The sequence below is a fragment of the Anomaloglossus baeobatrachus genome, chromosome 1 (assembly GCF_048569485.1).
Source record: "Anomaloglossus baeobatrachus isolate aAnoBae1 chromosome 1, aAnoBae1.hap1, whole genome shotgun sequence".
Taxonomy (NCBI): Eukaryota; Metazoa; Chordata; class Amphibia; order Anura; family Aromobatidae; genus Anomaloglossus; species Anomaloglossus baeobatrachus.
In genome coordinates, this window is record NC_134353.1 from 868,480,362 (window position 1) to 868,496,217 (window position 15,856).

At 41.2% G+C, this 15,856-nt stretch overlaps 1 protein-coding gene across 1 annotated transcript in view; it reads left to right on the top strand.

Annotated features, from left to right (window-relative positions):
• The window catches only part of ADAMTS6 (ADAM metallopeptidase with thrombospondin type 1 motif 6), a 460,987-nt gene that overhangs the window by 292,732 nt on the left and 152,399 nt on the right, over positions 1 to 15,856 (top strand). The window lies entirely within an intron of this gene.

The following is a 15,856-nucleotide window of genomic DNA, read 5'->3' on the forward strand; positions in this document are numbered from 1 at the left end:
TCGACTGGAGGTTTGCAATATATATTTTGATCAAACTGTATGAGCCCAACAGCTATCCATCTATCTGAAGATCCAGTTGGCAACTGATGTAACTGAACGGAGATCTGGTTTCAAAAACTAAGTTATTTTTGTATACCTGAGGTGCAAATGGTGAGATGCAAATTATCCAAGGGTGTACATACCATAAAGCCAGACCATGAGGCTGGTGTGGGGTTCATGGAGAGAGAAGGGACCCATCACTCATTTGTTTTATCCCCTTGGCTGCACAAGCCATGGCTCACCTCTCTAACGGGAATGACGTGCAAGAGGTGCACAACTGAACTAATAGTCATGGAAGGATTTGGGGAGAAAGTCTCTCCTGTCATGGGGGGCAAAATATTGCATCATATTTCAAGGCCAGTTTGATATATCCTATGCGCAGTCTTCATTTTATGGCACGGGCTGGAGCTGTGTAAAGCACGATACAGTCGTTTCTAATTCCTGATTTTTATTTGTCTACAGATCTGTCTTGTGTAAATCAATGTACAGATTCTAGATAGGCCCATACTTTACTTCCATCACTGGCGGACAAAGACAGAAAAGGACCCCTGTGCAAAAATAATATATGGGCCCTTCTCAGCCCAATAGCTCATCAAAATAAAGAATTCCACCTGTTTTGGAAGTAGAACTGGGCCCCTTATTTCTTGGGCCACACAGGTTGCACCAATGATATGTCCGCACATGACTTCCATTATCTTCTGACTTTATAAAGAGACATTTGAAGCTTTTTTTTCCTCAAGAATCCATATGGCATACATGGGGACAATAGAGAGCCAAACCAAACCTTTTGGGAGGTGTTATCAAATTGTCCCAAAATCATGTTTTTTTTTAGACCACACTTCTGTCATGACCAATTTCCCAACTTCCAAACTGAACACTGAGGAAACCTCAGGTTTCGCTTGAGGTTTTGGCAGTGTGTGGTAGATTGTCAAATTTGTCCGGGAGGTACCCCAGTTTTCTGAGAGCCTCCTAGATGTTCCAGGATAGTTGGCGAGTGTGCTTAAGTCATTGCTTCTTGACATGATGCCTCATAGGGAGTCGATGTAACAGGACATGGAGTGATTAAATGCATCCCAGACTAACAAGATATTCTCTATCCACTGGATAAGTGATAACTGTCTGGTTAAAATTGTAAGGCTATGTTCACACATTGAATTTTTTGCTGCGTTTGTGGTGAATGAAAACAACTTTAATAAACGTACTGTAGACAAATGACACACGCTGCCTCAAAACGCAGCAAAACCACTTTTTAGAAGAAACATTTTAACTGCCAAGAGTGCAGGTTTTGGCTGCTGAAAAAAACTAAATGTGTGAACATAGCCTTAAGGCGGCGTTACACGGTACGATTTATCTGACGATATGTCGTCAGGGTCACGGATTCCGTGACGCACATCCAGCATCGTTAGCGACGTCGTTGCATGTGACACCTACGAGCGACTCTGAACGATTGCAAATAGGTTGAAAATCGTTGATCGTTGACACGTCGTTCACTTCCAAAATATTGTTCATCGTTTGGAACGCAGCAGACATATTGCTACGTTTGACACCCTGCCATCGACGAACAACATCCACACAACTGCCTTGGTCAAACAATATATCGCTGAACAATTTTGTGTCGCTTGTGAGATCGTTATGTGTGACCGCTAATAAATGGCTTATGAGCGTAACTACGATCTTGCCGTGTCACATCGCTAATGAGATCGTCAGATAAATCGTAGCGTGTAACGCGGCCTTTAGACTTGTGCTTTTTGTATTTTTCCTGGCTGTAATACTATGCCTAGAAGGAGCTGAACTGAGCATCATTGTGCATACACAACCATTTAAATCTATGGAAGTGAAGAAAACTAAGCAATGCAATTATCTTTAGGTTTCAAAGGCCTAAATGCAGTGGCCACAGTAGCGTAGTTACCGTGGGGCAGAGGGGCCACCCTGGGTCACATGATCTCAGGCACCCCCTTTGCTCCAGAGCTACTACTACTGTGCACTGTATGTGCGTCTGTATGATACAGTGAAACTCTGTAGTAGAGCAGGGAGGCATGATTTCCTGGCACTACCACTCTCAGACTCCTGTACGAACCGGGGACGTGGAGCAGCGTGGGGATGTCGTCATGTTGGGACTCTGAGTGCCGACGGACTGCAGAGTATTCATGGGTAGGAGTGTATAAGATTTTTTTTTTTTCTTTTGCTTGTGGGGGAATACTGGAGGCCATATTACTGTGTGGGGCAAATACTGGTTACCATCATAGTATGAGTAGGGTTCCTAAGGGCCGTCATACAGTGAGAGGGCTATCACACAGTGAAAAGGGCTACTGTGGGGCCTATCATGCTCTGTATAGGGAGCTGTGTGTCTATCTTTCTGGGAGCTATGGGGGGTATCATACTGTGTAGAGGGGAACTATAATGGGGGGGACTCAGGAGATGTTAGTAAATGTTAATTATTTTTGTTATAGGGGCACTCAGTATACTGTGATTGTTAAATGGGCTCACTGGGGCCACTATTACTTTCTGGGGGCAAAATGTGGGCACTGTTTTCCAAGGCACTTGGACAGGGCATTAATATTTTCTAGGGGGGCAATCTTACCATGTAGAGTGCACAAAGTAGGCAATTTGGTCTGGACCTGATGGAAAAGACGGAAAAATCAAACAACTCCATCGCAATGAATGTCAGCTGTAAGTCACCATGTATAACTGTACTGTGATCTGTTGTGCAAGACTGGTATCTACCACTATATGTTCACCGTATGGCGGTAATATCGGTGTTAATCTTTATATAGGCATTTTTAGTAACGGCCCAATCATCTGCTGAGGTTCCCCTTTACTTATGGTTAGGCTGTGCCACCATAGCGGTACACATCGTTACCTGGTTAGGGGCCCACTCGGATGTTGACTTTCAACCTGTTACTAAAAAAAGAGAAAGCTGTCACTCTATTAATTCTTACTGATGGCTTCATTCAGAAGGCCTGACCTTGATCCACTTAAAAAGTCTTACTTGGGACACTTTTTGTTAGCAAGGTGTACTCACTTAATTTATTAGACACTGTTCTAGAAAACACAATGAGCTCTAGTTTTATTATTTGGATTTAAACCGCTTGCTCAGGAGATTCACTACTTACCTCTATATAACGCAGTATGTCATTCTTATCCCAATATATTTATTTCCATTTTGTATTTAAAAAAAACAAACTTATTTTTCCTCCTTTTCTGGTTTACAGACAGATATTTCTATCAGCAGACTGGTTATTTTTTTCTTGTTAATTTTTGGCTTGCAATATGATGCACGGCTATTGCCTGGATGCAAAGCAGATGGACTGTAGTCAGCTACCCACATACCTTGTGGTTTTGATAACTGGTATAATATGCAGAATAATGTTTCTGAGTCTGAGACATTTCGCTGTTTTTTAGATTAAGAATCGTTGCCAATTAGAAAAAAATAAAATATATATATATATATATATATATATATTTATGTGTGTATATATATATATATATATATATATATATATATATATTTGGCTATATGGGTAGCTGATATATATATACAGTGCCTTGCGAAAGTATTCCCTTGAATTTTTCAACCTTTTCCCAAATTTTAGGCTTCAACCATAAAGATAAAATGTTAATGTTATGGTGAAGAATCAGCAACAAGTGGGGCACAATTGTGAAGTTGAACGAAATTTATTGCTTATTTTAAGCTTTTGTAAAAAAAATAAACTGAAAATTGGGGCGAGCAATATTATTCATCCCCTTTACTTTCAGTGCAGCAAACTCACTCCAGAAGTTCATTGAGGATCTCTGAATGATCCAATGTTGTCCTAAATGACTGATGATTACACACAGGTGGCTTATATTTATAATCAAGTCTCCGTATAAATGCACCTGCTCTGTGATAGTCTCAGTGTTCTGTTTAAAGCGCAGATAGCATCATGAAGACCAAGGAACACAACAGGCAGGTCCGTGATAGTGTTGTGGAGAAGTTTAAAGCCGGATTTGGTTACAAAAAGATTTCCAAAACTTTAAACATCCCAAGAAGAATCGATCATATTGAAATGGAAGGAGTATCATACCACTGCAAATCTACCAAGACCCGGCCGTCCATCCAAACTTTCATCTCAAACAAGTAGAAGACTGATCAGAGATGCAGCCAAGAGGCCCATGATCACTCTGGATGAACTGCAGAGATCTACAGCTGAGGTGGGAGAGTCTGTCCATAAGACAACATCAGTCGTACACTACACAAATCTGCCTTTGTGGAAGAGTGGCAACAAGAAAGCCATTTCTCAAAGATATCCATAAAAAGTGTTGTTTAAAGTTTTCCACAAGCCACCTGGGAGACACACCAAACATGTGGAAGAAGGTGCTCTGGTCAGATGAAACCAAAATCAAACGTTTTGGGCACAATGCCAAATGAAATGTTTGGCATAAAAGCAACACAGCTAATCACCCAGAACACACCATCCCCACTGTCAAACATGGTGGTGGCAGCATCATGCTTTGGGCCTGCTTTTCTTCAGCAGGGACAGGGAAGGTTAAATTGATGGGAAGATGGATGGAGCCAAATACAGGACCATTCTTGAAGAAAATCTGTTGATGTCTGCAAAAGACCTGAGACTGGGACAGAGATTTGTCTTTCAACAAGACAATGATCCCAAACATAAAGCAAAATCTACAATGGAATGGTTCACAAATAAACGTATCCAGGTGGTAGAATGGCCAAGTCAAAGTCCAGACCTGAATCCAATCGAGAATCTGTGGAAAGAGCTGAAAACTGCTGTTCACAAACGCTCTCCATCCAACCTCACTCAGCTCCAGCTGTTTGAAAAGGAAGAATGGTCACGAATTTCAGTCTCTCGATGTGCAAAACTGATAGACACATACCCCAAGCGACTTGCAGCTGTAATCGCAGCAAAAGGTGGCGCTACAAAGTATTAACTTAAAGGGGACGAATAATATTGCACGCCCCAATTTTCAGTTTATTATTTTTTATAAAAGTTTAAAATAAGCAATAAATATTGTTCACCTTCACACTTGTGTCCCACTTGTTGTTGATTCTTCACCATAAAATTTAAATTTTTTATCTTTATGTTTGAAGCCTGAAATGTGGGAAAAGGTTGAAAAATTCAAAGAGGCCGAATACTTTTGCAAGGCATTGTGTATGTGTATATATATATATATATATATATATATATATATATATATACTCATTAGAAAAAGGGGGTAGGGTTTCCTAATTAAAGATATTTCTTAATTTTACAATTTCTGGAAAACTAGGTTCAAAATAACGCACATGTTAAACATTCACTCTTTTATATATGAGTGAATGTTTAACATGTGCGTTATTTTGAACCTTGTTTTCTAGAAATATTAACATGAAGAAATATCTCTGATTAGCAAACCCTACCCCCTTTTACTAATGAGGTAATCACTGAAATACATCAAAGTGGTCCCTGTCTTGTTACACTGATAAACATGTCTTAGATTGTTAATAGTTCTGATGCCTGTGAGCATGTGCAGCAGGAAGTTATGCTACTGCTGCTGTGACCTGAATATAACCAATTTACAAACTCTCAAGTTATCTCTAGGTCACAGCAGCAGAGCATCCTACTGCACATGCTCACAGGCACCTATCCTATTCTAGGACAGTATGCTGCCAATGTGGCAACACTGATATCATTTTAATGTACTATAATGATTACATTTATAGGAAGAAAACAAGTTGCTGATTATAAGATATTTAGATACTGGTAAAATATATCTTTGTACCGTGTTAGCCAGTAGAGATAAAAAAAAAATATAAAGAATTATTTAAAACTGAGGACTCTCAGTTCTTTTAAATATTTTTTTAAAGATATTTAGGAATTTATAATGACATTTACAATATTTATTTGTTCTATTTCTGGGCAACCTCTTTAAGACTACGTCGTAATATTGTTATTAATAGTTATAGGATTTATGTGATACTTCCAACATATCTTGTGGGAGCACCGATTACAAGAACTAGAATGACTACAATTCAAGGTTTAAATGAGTATGAATATAAAGCGGGCTTTACACGCAGCGATATCGCTAGCGTGCGTACCCGCCCCTGTCGGTTGTGAGTCACGGGCAAATCGCTGCCCGTGGCGCACAACATCGCTTACACCCGTCACACTATATTTACCTGCCTAGCGACATCGCTGTGGCCGGTGAACCGCCTCCTTTCTAAGGGGGCAGTTTGTGCATCATCACTAAGCGGATGCCCAATAGAAGCGGAGGGGTGGAGATGAACGGCCGTAACATCCCGCCCACCTCCTTCCTTTCGCATTGCCGGTGGAGACAGGTAAGGAGATGTTCGTCGCTTCTACGGTGTCACACACAACGATGTGTGCTGCCTCAGGAACGACAAACAACCTCGTTACTCACCAGACAACGATTTTTGGTGTTTGGATGACCTCTCCAAAACCAACGATTTTTACCACTTTTGCGCTCGTTGTAGGTCGCTCGTACGTGTCACACGCTGTGATGTCGCTAACGACGCCGGATGTGCGTCACAAACACCGTGACCCCGACGATTAATTGTTAGCGATATCGCAGCGTGTAAAGCCCCCTGATCATTTGTCCTTTATGGTCAGGAGTATGGTTGTGGTACTCACAGTGGCTTATTTTTATCTAAACTATAAAGCCCCTTTACCTCTCTACTTTACAACGGTCTCTTTAAAGCGTAACCGTTGTTTTAATTTTTATCTTGTAAATCAAAAGTACACATGAAAATAAGCAGCTTTGTAATATATCAATTCTGCAGTAAAATCTGTATTCAGTGAAGACTTTCCCATTACTGAGATAGGAGATAGAATCTCATCAGTATCAGCTGCCATGTAGATAGAAGTGGAAGGAGGAGCTAAAGGCAGAGGGAGGAGCAAGATGCAGAGCTCCGCCTCCTCTTCTATCTGCATAGAATCTCATCGGCACCACATGTCATCTCCTATGTCAATAATGGGAAAGTGTTCACTGAATACAGATTTTACCTCAGAATTGAGAATGTTGATAATGACGGATCAGTTCTGGCAGAGAAAGAAGCAGATTTATCTGATAAGATATATTTCAAAGTTGCTTATATTCATGTGTACTATTGATTTTAATTTAGTTTCTATTTAAAAAAATCAGCGGTTACGCTTCAAAAATTTTTTTTCAAAGAGCTCAAACTAATTTAGGAAATTCTAGAAGCAATTCTCACTCTCACTGGTTCCCCTGCAGATACCATCCCATTGCTGACCCAGTCCCCTTTTCTCTCAACTTTCTGACTCCAACTTGATACTCCAGAAATGGATGGAAATTATTAGCCAAGGTGTGTGATGATGACTTGATGATGATCTGCAGATGAGAAATTGGCAAAATAGCTATATATTACATTTTTGTCAAATAAAGTACATTTCTATAAATGAAAAAAACATTTAGGCTATGTTCCCACTATGAGTTTTCGATGCTGTGCATTTTCGCTATAGCAAAAAATGCAGCATCCTACAGTTCGTGTTTTTTTTTTTTTTTATGCTACGTAAACTGACCTGTCAAAGCCAAATACCAGAACATATAAAAAATGAAGCCGCTTTATTTAAAACATGTAATATCAAAATTAGACAACAATTAGAATGGGAAAAACTATATGAAAATGTATTTGTAAAAAAAAATGAATAAAGGCAAGTAACGTAAAGACTTTATATGCTTAGGTTTATGCTCAATGTCAGGCATGATTCTTTTTTAAACTTAGTCACGTCCCCAGCATTGTAATTGATTACACTACAGGTCCTTCAGCATCACTTCTCTGTTGAGCTCCGCCCATTACGGTCACATGATCGGGACATCAGCACAGATCCGTCACCACCACTTCTCCAATGCTGAGAAGAGGGAGTGTTCTGTTCTTTTTTTTTTTTTTCACCTGATCCTCATATATATATGATGTCCACCACAGCCCCCATCTATAGTATGATTGCAGCACCCGATGCAGTATTATGGCTCCCACAGTCACCAATACAGTATCGTGGCCCCCACAGTCACTAATACAGTATTATAGCCCCAACAGTCACCAATATAGTATAATGACCGCCACAGCTCCTTAAATACAGTATATTGTCTTCTACAACACCCCACATGGTATGATATCCATCACAGCTCCTTGTCCAGTATGGTCACCACAGCCCGCAGTTTAATGCTCCCCTAATTCAGGCTCCCTGTCCATCATGGCCACCTTATCTTTAACTTTCAATCTTGACTAACGGGGCCCTGGATGGCGTGATGTAATGATGTCATTGTAGCGCTCGATGTCCTCTGCTTGCATGGTCTCCAACCGGGCACAGGCCGGAAATATCCTGTGTACTGATATGCGAGGGGCTGCTGATAACTCTTTGGCTTTACCCAGAAAGAAACGAGATAGGATGATGAAACTACATTTATTCCACATACTCTCCACTGATGTCAACACACTTGTTACATTGGTATTCCAAGTTCTGTATGCCTAGCAAAAAGAAGTATTTCGATTGTGCCTCAACCCAGGCATCCATAGCAGCAATGACATCAGAAATGGTGTGAAATGTGGTACCCTTGAGGTGATTCTTCAGGTTTGGACACAGATAATAGTCGGAGGGAGCTAGATCTGGTGAATAAGCTTGGTGGTCAACCAGCTGGAAGCCCAGCTCTGCCAGTTTTGCCATTGTCTTGTAGGAACAAGATTCCTTTGGACAGCTGGCCGCACCTTTTGGCCTTCAGAGCTGCCTTCAGTTGGTCTAAAAGTTCAATGTAATACCTTGCATTGATGGTGGAACCCTTTTGAAGGTAGTCCACTAGCAGCGCACCTTCATCCTAAAACACAGACGCCTTCACCTTAGTGGCTGATTTTTGCACCATGAACTTTTTTGGACGAAGAGAACCACTGTGCCTCCACTCATTTTTACTGCGCTCCTTGCTTTCAGGGTCATACAAATAAATCCAGGTCTCATCAATTCTGACAAGTCAATCCAGGAAGTTCTTATCAGTCTGGAAACGCTGACAAATGGACTAGGACGTTTTCTTTTGCATGCTTCTCTGATCTGTTGTCAAACATTTGGGGACCCACTTTTCAGATCGCTTCCTCATGTCCAAATGTTTATGGATAATGACACAAATACATTCACGGGAAATCCCCATGATGTCTGCTATTGCTTTAGCTGAAGTTCTTCGATTCTCCAGTATGAGGTTGTGCACAGCATCGTCGATCTTCGGAACAACAACCACTCTCCGTCGTCCAGCACGTTTCTCATTATTGGTGCTGAAGTGGCCCGTTTTAAATTTGGCAACCCAGTTCTTAACTGTGGAATATGAAGGGCATTGATTCCCCAATGTCTGCGACATATCACCATGAATATCCTTGGTGGACTTTCCTTGCAGAAACAAAAATTTTATCACTCCTCTGCTCTCAGTTGCTGTGAATATTGCATTAGACTCCACCATTTTGTTTTCTCGTGTGCGTAGAATACTGTTGCCATAAGCAACAAACACAAAATTTTGAAAACATATATTAGACACATAAGGCTTTTCTGTGATGTAACATTCATTACCATAGAAACAAAAGAAGATCACAAAGACTTATCGGCAGCCCCTCGTAGTTCCCAGTGGAGCAGGGAGTTGATTACAGCTTATTTGCTCCTTTCCCAGGCAGCGCCCACATCAATTGTAATTACAGTCTATTGAATATAGTTGATTGTGGGGCGGTAACGCCAACCAGGGCACAGGTAGAGAGTAGTTTAAGCAGTGTCAGTGCTCACTGTGCCCATGCCCCGGCCGTCAGTATGCTGAATGCCTATATCCGGCAAAAGGAACTGGGTGGCCACACAGGCATTCAGCAATTTTTGCCTTTCATGGGTAGGCAAGAGATAGCGCCCTAGGCAGGAGCCTACCCTGCCTAATCCTCATCCCGTCCCTGGTCTTATGAGGCAAATTTTTGTAATTTTTCATTTTGTATCATGGAAGGCATTCACTTTTTTTTTCTTTTTTAACCTTTCGTTATTCACCTAGTCATATTCTGAATTGAAGGCATTATCAAAGCAATTTAGAACATAACTGTGAACAGTTCTTTATCTTTCAGACGTTCTGTAAATCGCTAGAACTTGAAGAAAAAAGTTTTTAGTTTCAGTTGGTAACTCCGGGTCATTTATAGTTTAGGTTAACATAAGCAGCGAGCAGATTTGGAACAGTTTAATCCGGGTTTGCATTTGTCACCGGCAGCTTACATCTTGAATTGGGTGATGAAATGTATTTAAGCTCACATGCCGAAAAATGAGAAGTATAGCTTGAGAGTTCCTCCCTACCGCATGCAACAAAAGCCTTTTAAGGAGGACATAAACCTCCTTATTTATACGTTTGTTCAGGGCTTTTTAGCTTGCGCTGATAAATAATATCTGCTATTGTGTATTGTATATCGTACAGTAAGGTGCTTGTGTTTTATCTTTCATGTAGAGACTGGTGTTTAGGTCTGTCCTACAAATATTGGATTAGTCATTGATGTTGCATATACATCATTGTCCGTTTTATGCTGAGCGATGCTGAATGCGGCCAGCAGCCTATGTTGAGGCGTACTGTATCTTTAAATCTTTAAAGGGGCCACACAATTTTTTATGTTATGATAAATTTTTTGATGTTGAATTTACTTAGCCTGTATGTGCTTGAATGGGGAGGTCAGGCATAGCACATGTGAGCACTGTAATCCTGTGTTACAGTCTCTTTGTATTCTCTTGAATTAGAAATGTACATGCAATTATTAAAGCAATTTGTATTTTGTGATTCTGGAGCCAAAGCTAGAAGGGAACTAGACCTGGATAAGCGTAAGACTGGCCATACCCATTAGAAGGCTGCCAACTGATCGATGCTTCGGCCGATCTCCCAGCCAATACTCAGTCTAGCTAGCGCTACTGCGTTCTCTGAGTAAGCTGCCAATTAACTCATTGTCCGAAATTAGACATGTGCAGGTGACTAATCTCCCAACCATCAGTCGGCTGGTACTGGCATGATGTAGGCAAAGAGATCCTGAATCCAATGATGTATCACTTAGATCACTTGGTGCAGCGGTTCTGACACAATCCAATTGAAGGCTATGTGCGCACGTTGCGTACAGTCACTGCAGAAATTTCTGCAGCGATCTGAAGAGCACACGTGCGCTTCAAATCGCTGCAGAAAATGTCCGTAGTGAAAAAAAAAAAGCCGATTCCATGCGCTCTGCATGCAGCTCCTCCCATAGACAGAGCAGGGGGTGCAGGCAAAGCGCAGGAAAGAAGTGACCTGTCACTTCTTAGAACGCACGCTTCGGGCAGCAGCCGAAGCGCTGCACTCTAAGACGCCACGTGCGCACGTCTCCTGCATAATCTTCATAGATTATGCAGGGGTCGCAGGACGCATGCAGTTACGCTGCGCTACAAAGCGCAGCGTAACTGCATGTAATTACGCAACGTGCACACATAGCCTAACAGTGCAGCAGAGCTGAAAAACTGCCCCGCCCACACCTGGCTCTCCATACACAATGTCTATAGAGAGTGATCTGCTAATAACGAGGGGGTGGAGTCACACAAAATGGCACGGACCAGCTAGTCACAGCAAAGATAATGTCCTAGTGATAAAACACCAACAGCACAGGAGGTGGCATGTGACACATCTGTGTTTTATCCCCTATAACATGCTGTAGCAAACCTGCTGAAAAATTTGCTTTAATGATGCACTGTACATTTTCATCACTACATCTAAAACCTTAAAGGGAATATGTCAGCAGGTTTTTGCTATGTGATCTGATGACAGCATGCTGTAGGGGTTAATATACGAAATTCAACAATGTGTCAAATTTCTACCTCCTGTGCTGTTGTTATCACTACGGTATTATCATTGCTGTGACATGATATTGTTTGACTGTGATTAGCACCTCACTGTCTATAGACATTGTACCTTGAAAGCCTAAAGTGGACGGGAGCAGAGTTTTCAGCTCAACTGCATGGCTAAATCTAAAAACTTTGATTGTGTCAGAACAGCTGCAGCTAATGATCTAAGTGATACATCATTGGACTCAGGGTCTCTTTGTCTACATCATGCTGCTCTTAGATGAGGTAGCAAAAACCTGCTGACAGATGCCCTTTAAATTACAGGAAACAGAATGAGTTAATGTCCTGATTTGTACAAAAATATATATTTATATATTTTTAAACTCTTGGAGTTTTTTTTTTTCTCTTGTCCAGTGATGTTAATTTACCTAAAGGCTAAAGCTTCAGCAGATCATAGTCTAGTTACTGGGGCCTCCAACTTTGTGTTGGAACTTTTTGGCAGTTGACATGGAGCTCCTAAAGGGAATTTGTCATCACTAATGATGGATGAGAGTGCTCGGTACTCGATCAAGCATCGGAGTACTCAGGTACTCGCGGAGCTCGGCCAAGTATCATGGATGCTCGGATGTTTCGTCCTTGAAACATCCAACACGACACACTGGCTTGCTTCACTACATATTGTGAGCTGACACCACTTGGAGAGGCAATCACAGTCTCTGAATGGATCTTATTGGGGGTTAAAATGTTTTCGGATGTAGTATGCCCCCCTTAAAAAATGACAAAAAACACGCCCTTCCTCCCCCTGAAATGCTCTGTATATTGGTGGCTGTATGTGGGCAGAGAGCTGAACTGTTCAATCATCGAATTCCATTATACCCGTTACTCGAGTTGAGCACTTTTAGAGCATCAGAACTGCTTAACTCGAGGATCGAGCACCCGAGCATGTTCGTGCTCGCCCATCACTAGTCATCAGAAATAACCTATTTTATGAATGAGGTTTTTATGTTGAAAGACACTTTTGAATTATGTCTTTTTAAGTTTACATACTACTATCTACTGTATATTAAACAAAAAAAGTCATTAAACTGTTATATTTTTTACGCTGGCATCTAGGCTAGAGTCACACTTCCTCTTGTGCTCAGATCCACAGTCTCATTGTTGGGATAAACAGGATTACAATGAGAGGTAGGATCACACGGGATCCATTTCTGACAATAGATGATGTTACAGCAGGAACATACATTTATATTAAAGATAAGGTCTGAGTCAGATTTTATTACCGCTAATGTTCATGTGCCCAACAGAAAGTAGGAGTCTTAAATTAGGCCGAGCAGCTACTCTGAATATCGTAAGTTTAAATATTTAATTTTATACATTTTATTATAAAAATCTAATTTTAAAGGGGTTGTCCACTACTTTGACATTTGATGGCCAATCCTTAGGATAGGTCATCAATGTCTGATCGGCCGGGGTCAGACACACCGCACCCCTGTCAATCAGTTGATCTCGGTGATCTCGGCCCTGGCGGCGGTAGCAGGCAGCTAGAAATGCTCAGTTCCAGCGCTGCTCCGTCTTCTGATAGTGTACGCGGCCGGGTACTACACATCTGCCTCTTATTCTAGTCAATAGGAGGCGGATGTGTAGTACCCGGCCGTGGCCACTATCAGAAACCAGAGTAGGACCGGAACTGAGCATTTTTGGCCACTTGCTGCCGCCAACACCGAGCTCAGCTGATTGGCGGGGGTGCTGCTTGTCTGACCCCGGCCGATCAGACATTGATGACCTATCCTAAGGATAGGCCATCAATGTCAAAGTAGTGGACAACCCCTTTAAGCAAATGGTAATATTCTGATGACACATTCCTTTTAAGAGAATTGTTACTGACTGGATATATTATTAGAAAAAAATATTTTTGAAGATCTACATAAAAAAATAAAAAAAACAACCCTTTTTTATAATGCTGTAGTTCATCTTTTGTGGAGACACGCATGTAAAAGACAGAAATATGGTGATAAAATCTACTTGTGTGGAAGAAACCAGGATTTCCCCATTGTCTGCCTTGTGATTTATCAGAAATTTCCTCAGGTCTTTCCCTCCCGTGAATCTGTGCTGTGTATTTTGCTGCTTTCCTCACTTTGTTCTGTGTTTTATGAATGGCGGCTTTTCTCTTGCTAGCATCTTTTAGCTGCCTCATCTGGGAATCTGGCCATGATCCCATTGACCGTCTCTCACCCTCCATCTCGCTTGTTTCCTCTCCATTTCTTCACTGTTCATTCTAGGCTGACGTAATTTCATTCACACATAACCAATTGCATGGATGTCGTGCTACTGTATGTGACCTGGGGAGACCATTCCGGCTCTCTGCAGCAGTCTCATGCCTCCTGGAAGCATCCCTTTTTTTCCAGGGGATGGGGTTATCCTATAGGGTTGATTGTTGGGAGACATGAAAAGTGCTCTCTTTTCGTTTCATCATTCATTCTTCAACCACAAAAAACCTCTTAGAACACCCAAGCGGCTGTTATTCGTTTGGCAGTGATCTGAATTACAAAGAGTCTTTCATGCAACCGGCAGTGAGCAAGATGTATCCAAAGCTCGGGGACAGAATCCTTAACTACCTCCATCATGTCTGGGTATATCTTAGTGCTTATTGGCACACCTTACATGTTATAGACATTTTAATAGCATGGAGAGTCCATTGTGTTTAGCACTAAGCCTTTCCGTATTGAAAAAAGGTATATGAATACACCCCTGCCTTGATATATACTACTGGTGTTTCAAGTAAATATTTTTCATATTTTTTGTGGTTTTTTTTATTGCTTTTAAGTGCCTGTAATGGTAACTTGTGGCTAAAAAGGATCTGTCTCTAGATTTTCTACTATGGAATCTGATAGCAGCGTAATGTAAAGACTGAGGAAACACAGATTGATAATTTATATACACTAAGACACACTGATTGATATCTTTAAAAACTACAAAATGGCTCCTTATAAACCGTTTTTCTTAAATAAAGTAGTGGATCTATGACAATCAGTAAGCACAAATCACTCAGCCCTGAAGTGTTCAGTGTCATCTTAAGTTGTCACATGGCCACGTCAATAGATGGCTAACACTGGGCACCGCAATGGGTGCTGACGGGACCCCGAGCTTGGAGAAATAATGAACTGCCGGAGCGAGAATGGTCTTCATTTACAACCTTTCATCCAACACGTTTGCTAAAAACAGTAGTGATCACGAATGTATAGAGACAACACGGGATAAAAAAAATACAGGTCCTTATTTTGAGATGTGTCAATTACTGGGCTGCTTGGTGTAGTTTTAATAGAATTCCTGTTTTGTCTGATGTAAATAGAGCAGAGCTAAGACTTCTGAGCTGTGTATAGCCCCGCCCACTCCCCTGATTGGTAGCTTCCTGTCTATACTGGGAATTATCAGCAATCTGTCAATCAGTGGTGTGAGCAGGGTTACACAGTTAGCCTGACTAGCCTGCATGAGACATGTAGTCCTCTATTAATAATCTCCTGCTTATACAACACTGACTGTATTGAAACTACAACACGCAGCCTAATAAGTGTCACATTACTTGATTTTCAGGTTCTCTGCCTCAGATTATATAGTAAAAACCTGCTGACAGATTCCCTTTAAGAGCAGTCAAATGCTTGTGTTTGCTTTTCTGCAGATGCAAAATAAACAAATCCAGGAAAAACAGATGACTTTGTGTGCCATTCATTTTTAACTGAGCCTCAAAAATGGGGGTTAACCAAGTCTGATTCACCAAAACAACTCAAAATAAGATCTTAGCTAGTGTAAATGCTGCTGTTTTCTTGAATCTGGTGTTTTTTCTATTGTTCATATATGCCTCTCAGTTCATGAGCCATGACTTCCTTTTCCCTTTATATAAATGTAATCTTGTTAGCCAACTGGGCATGGTCCTCAAAAAACCTACCACAGAGAAGAGTTGAGGACTACGTCCCCTCAGCTAAACAGACTAGATTTATATTCAGGGAAGAGAG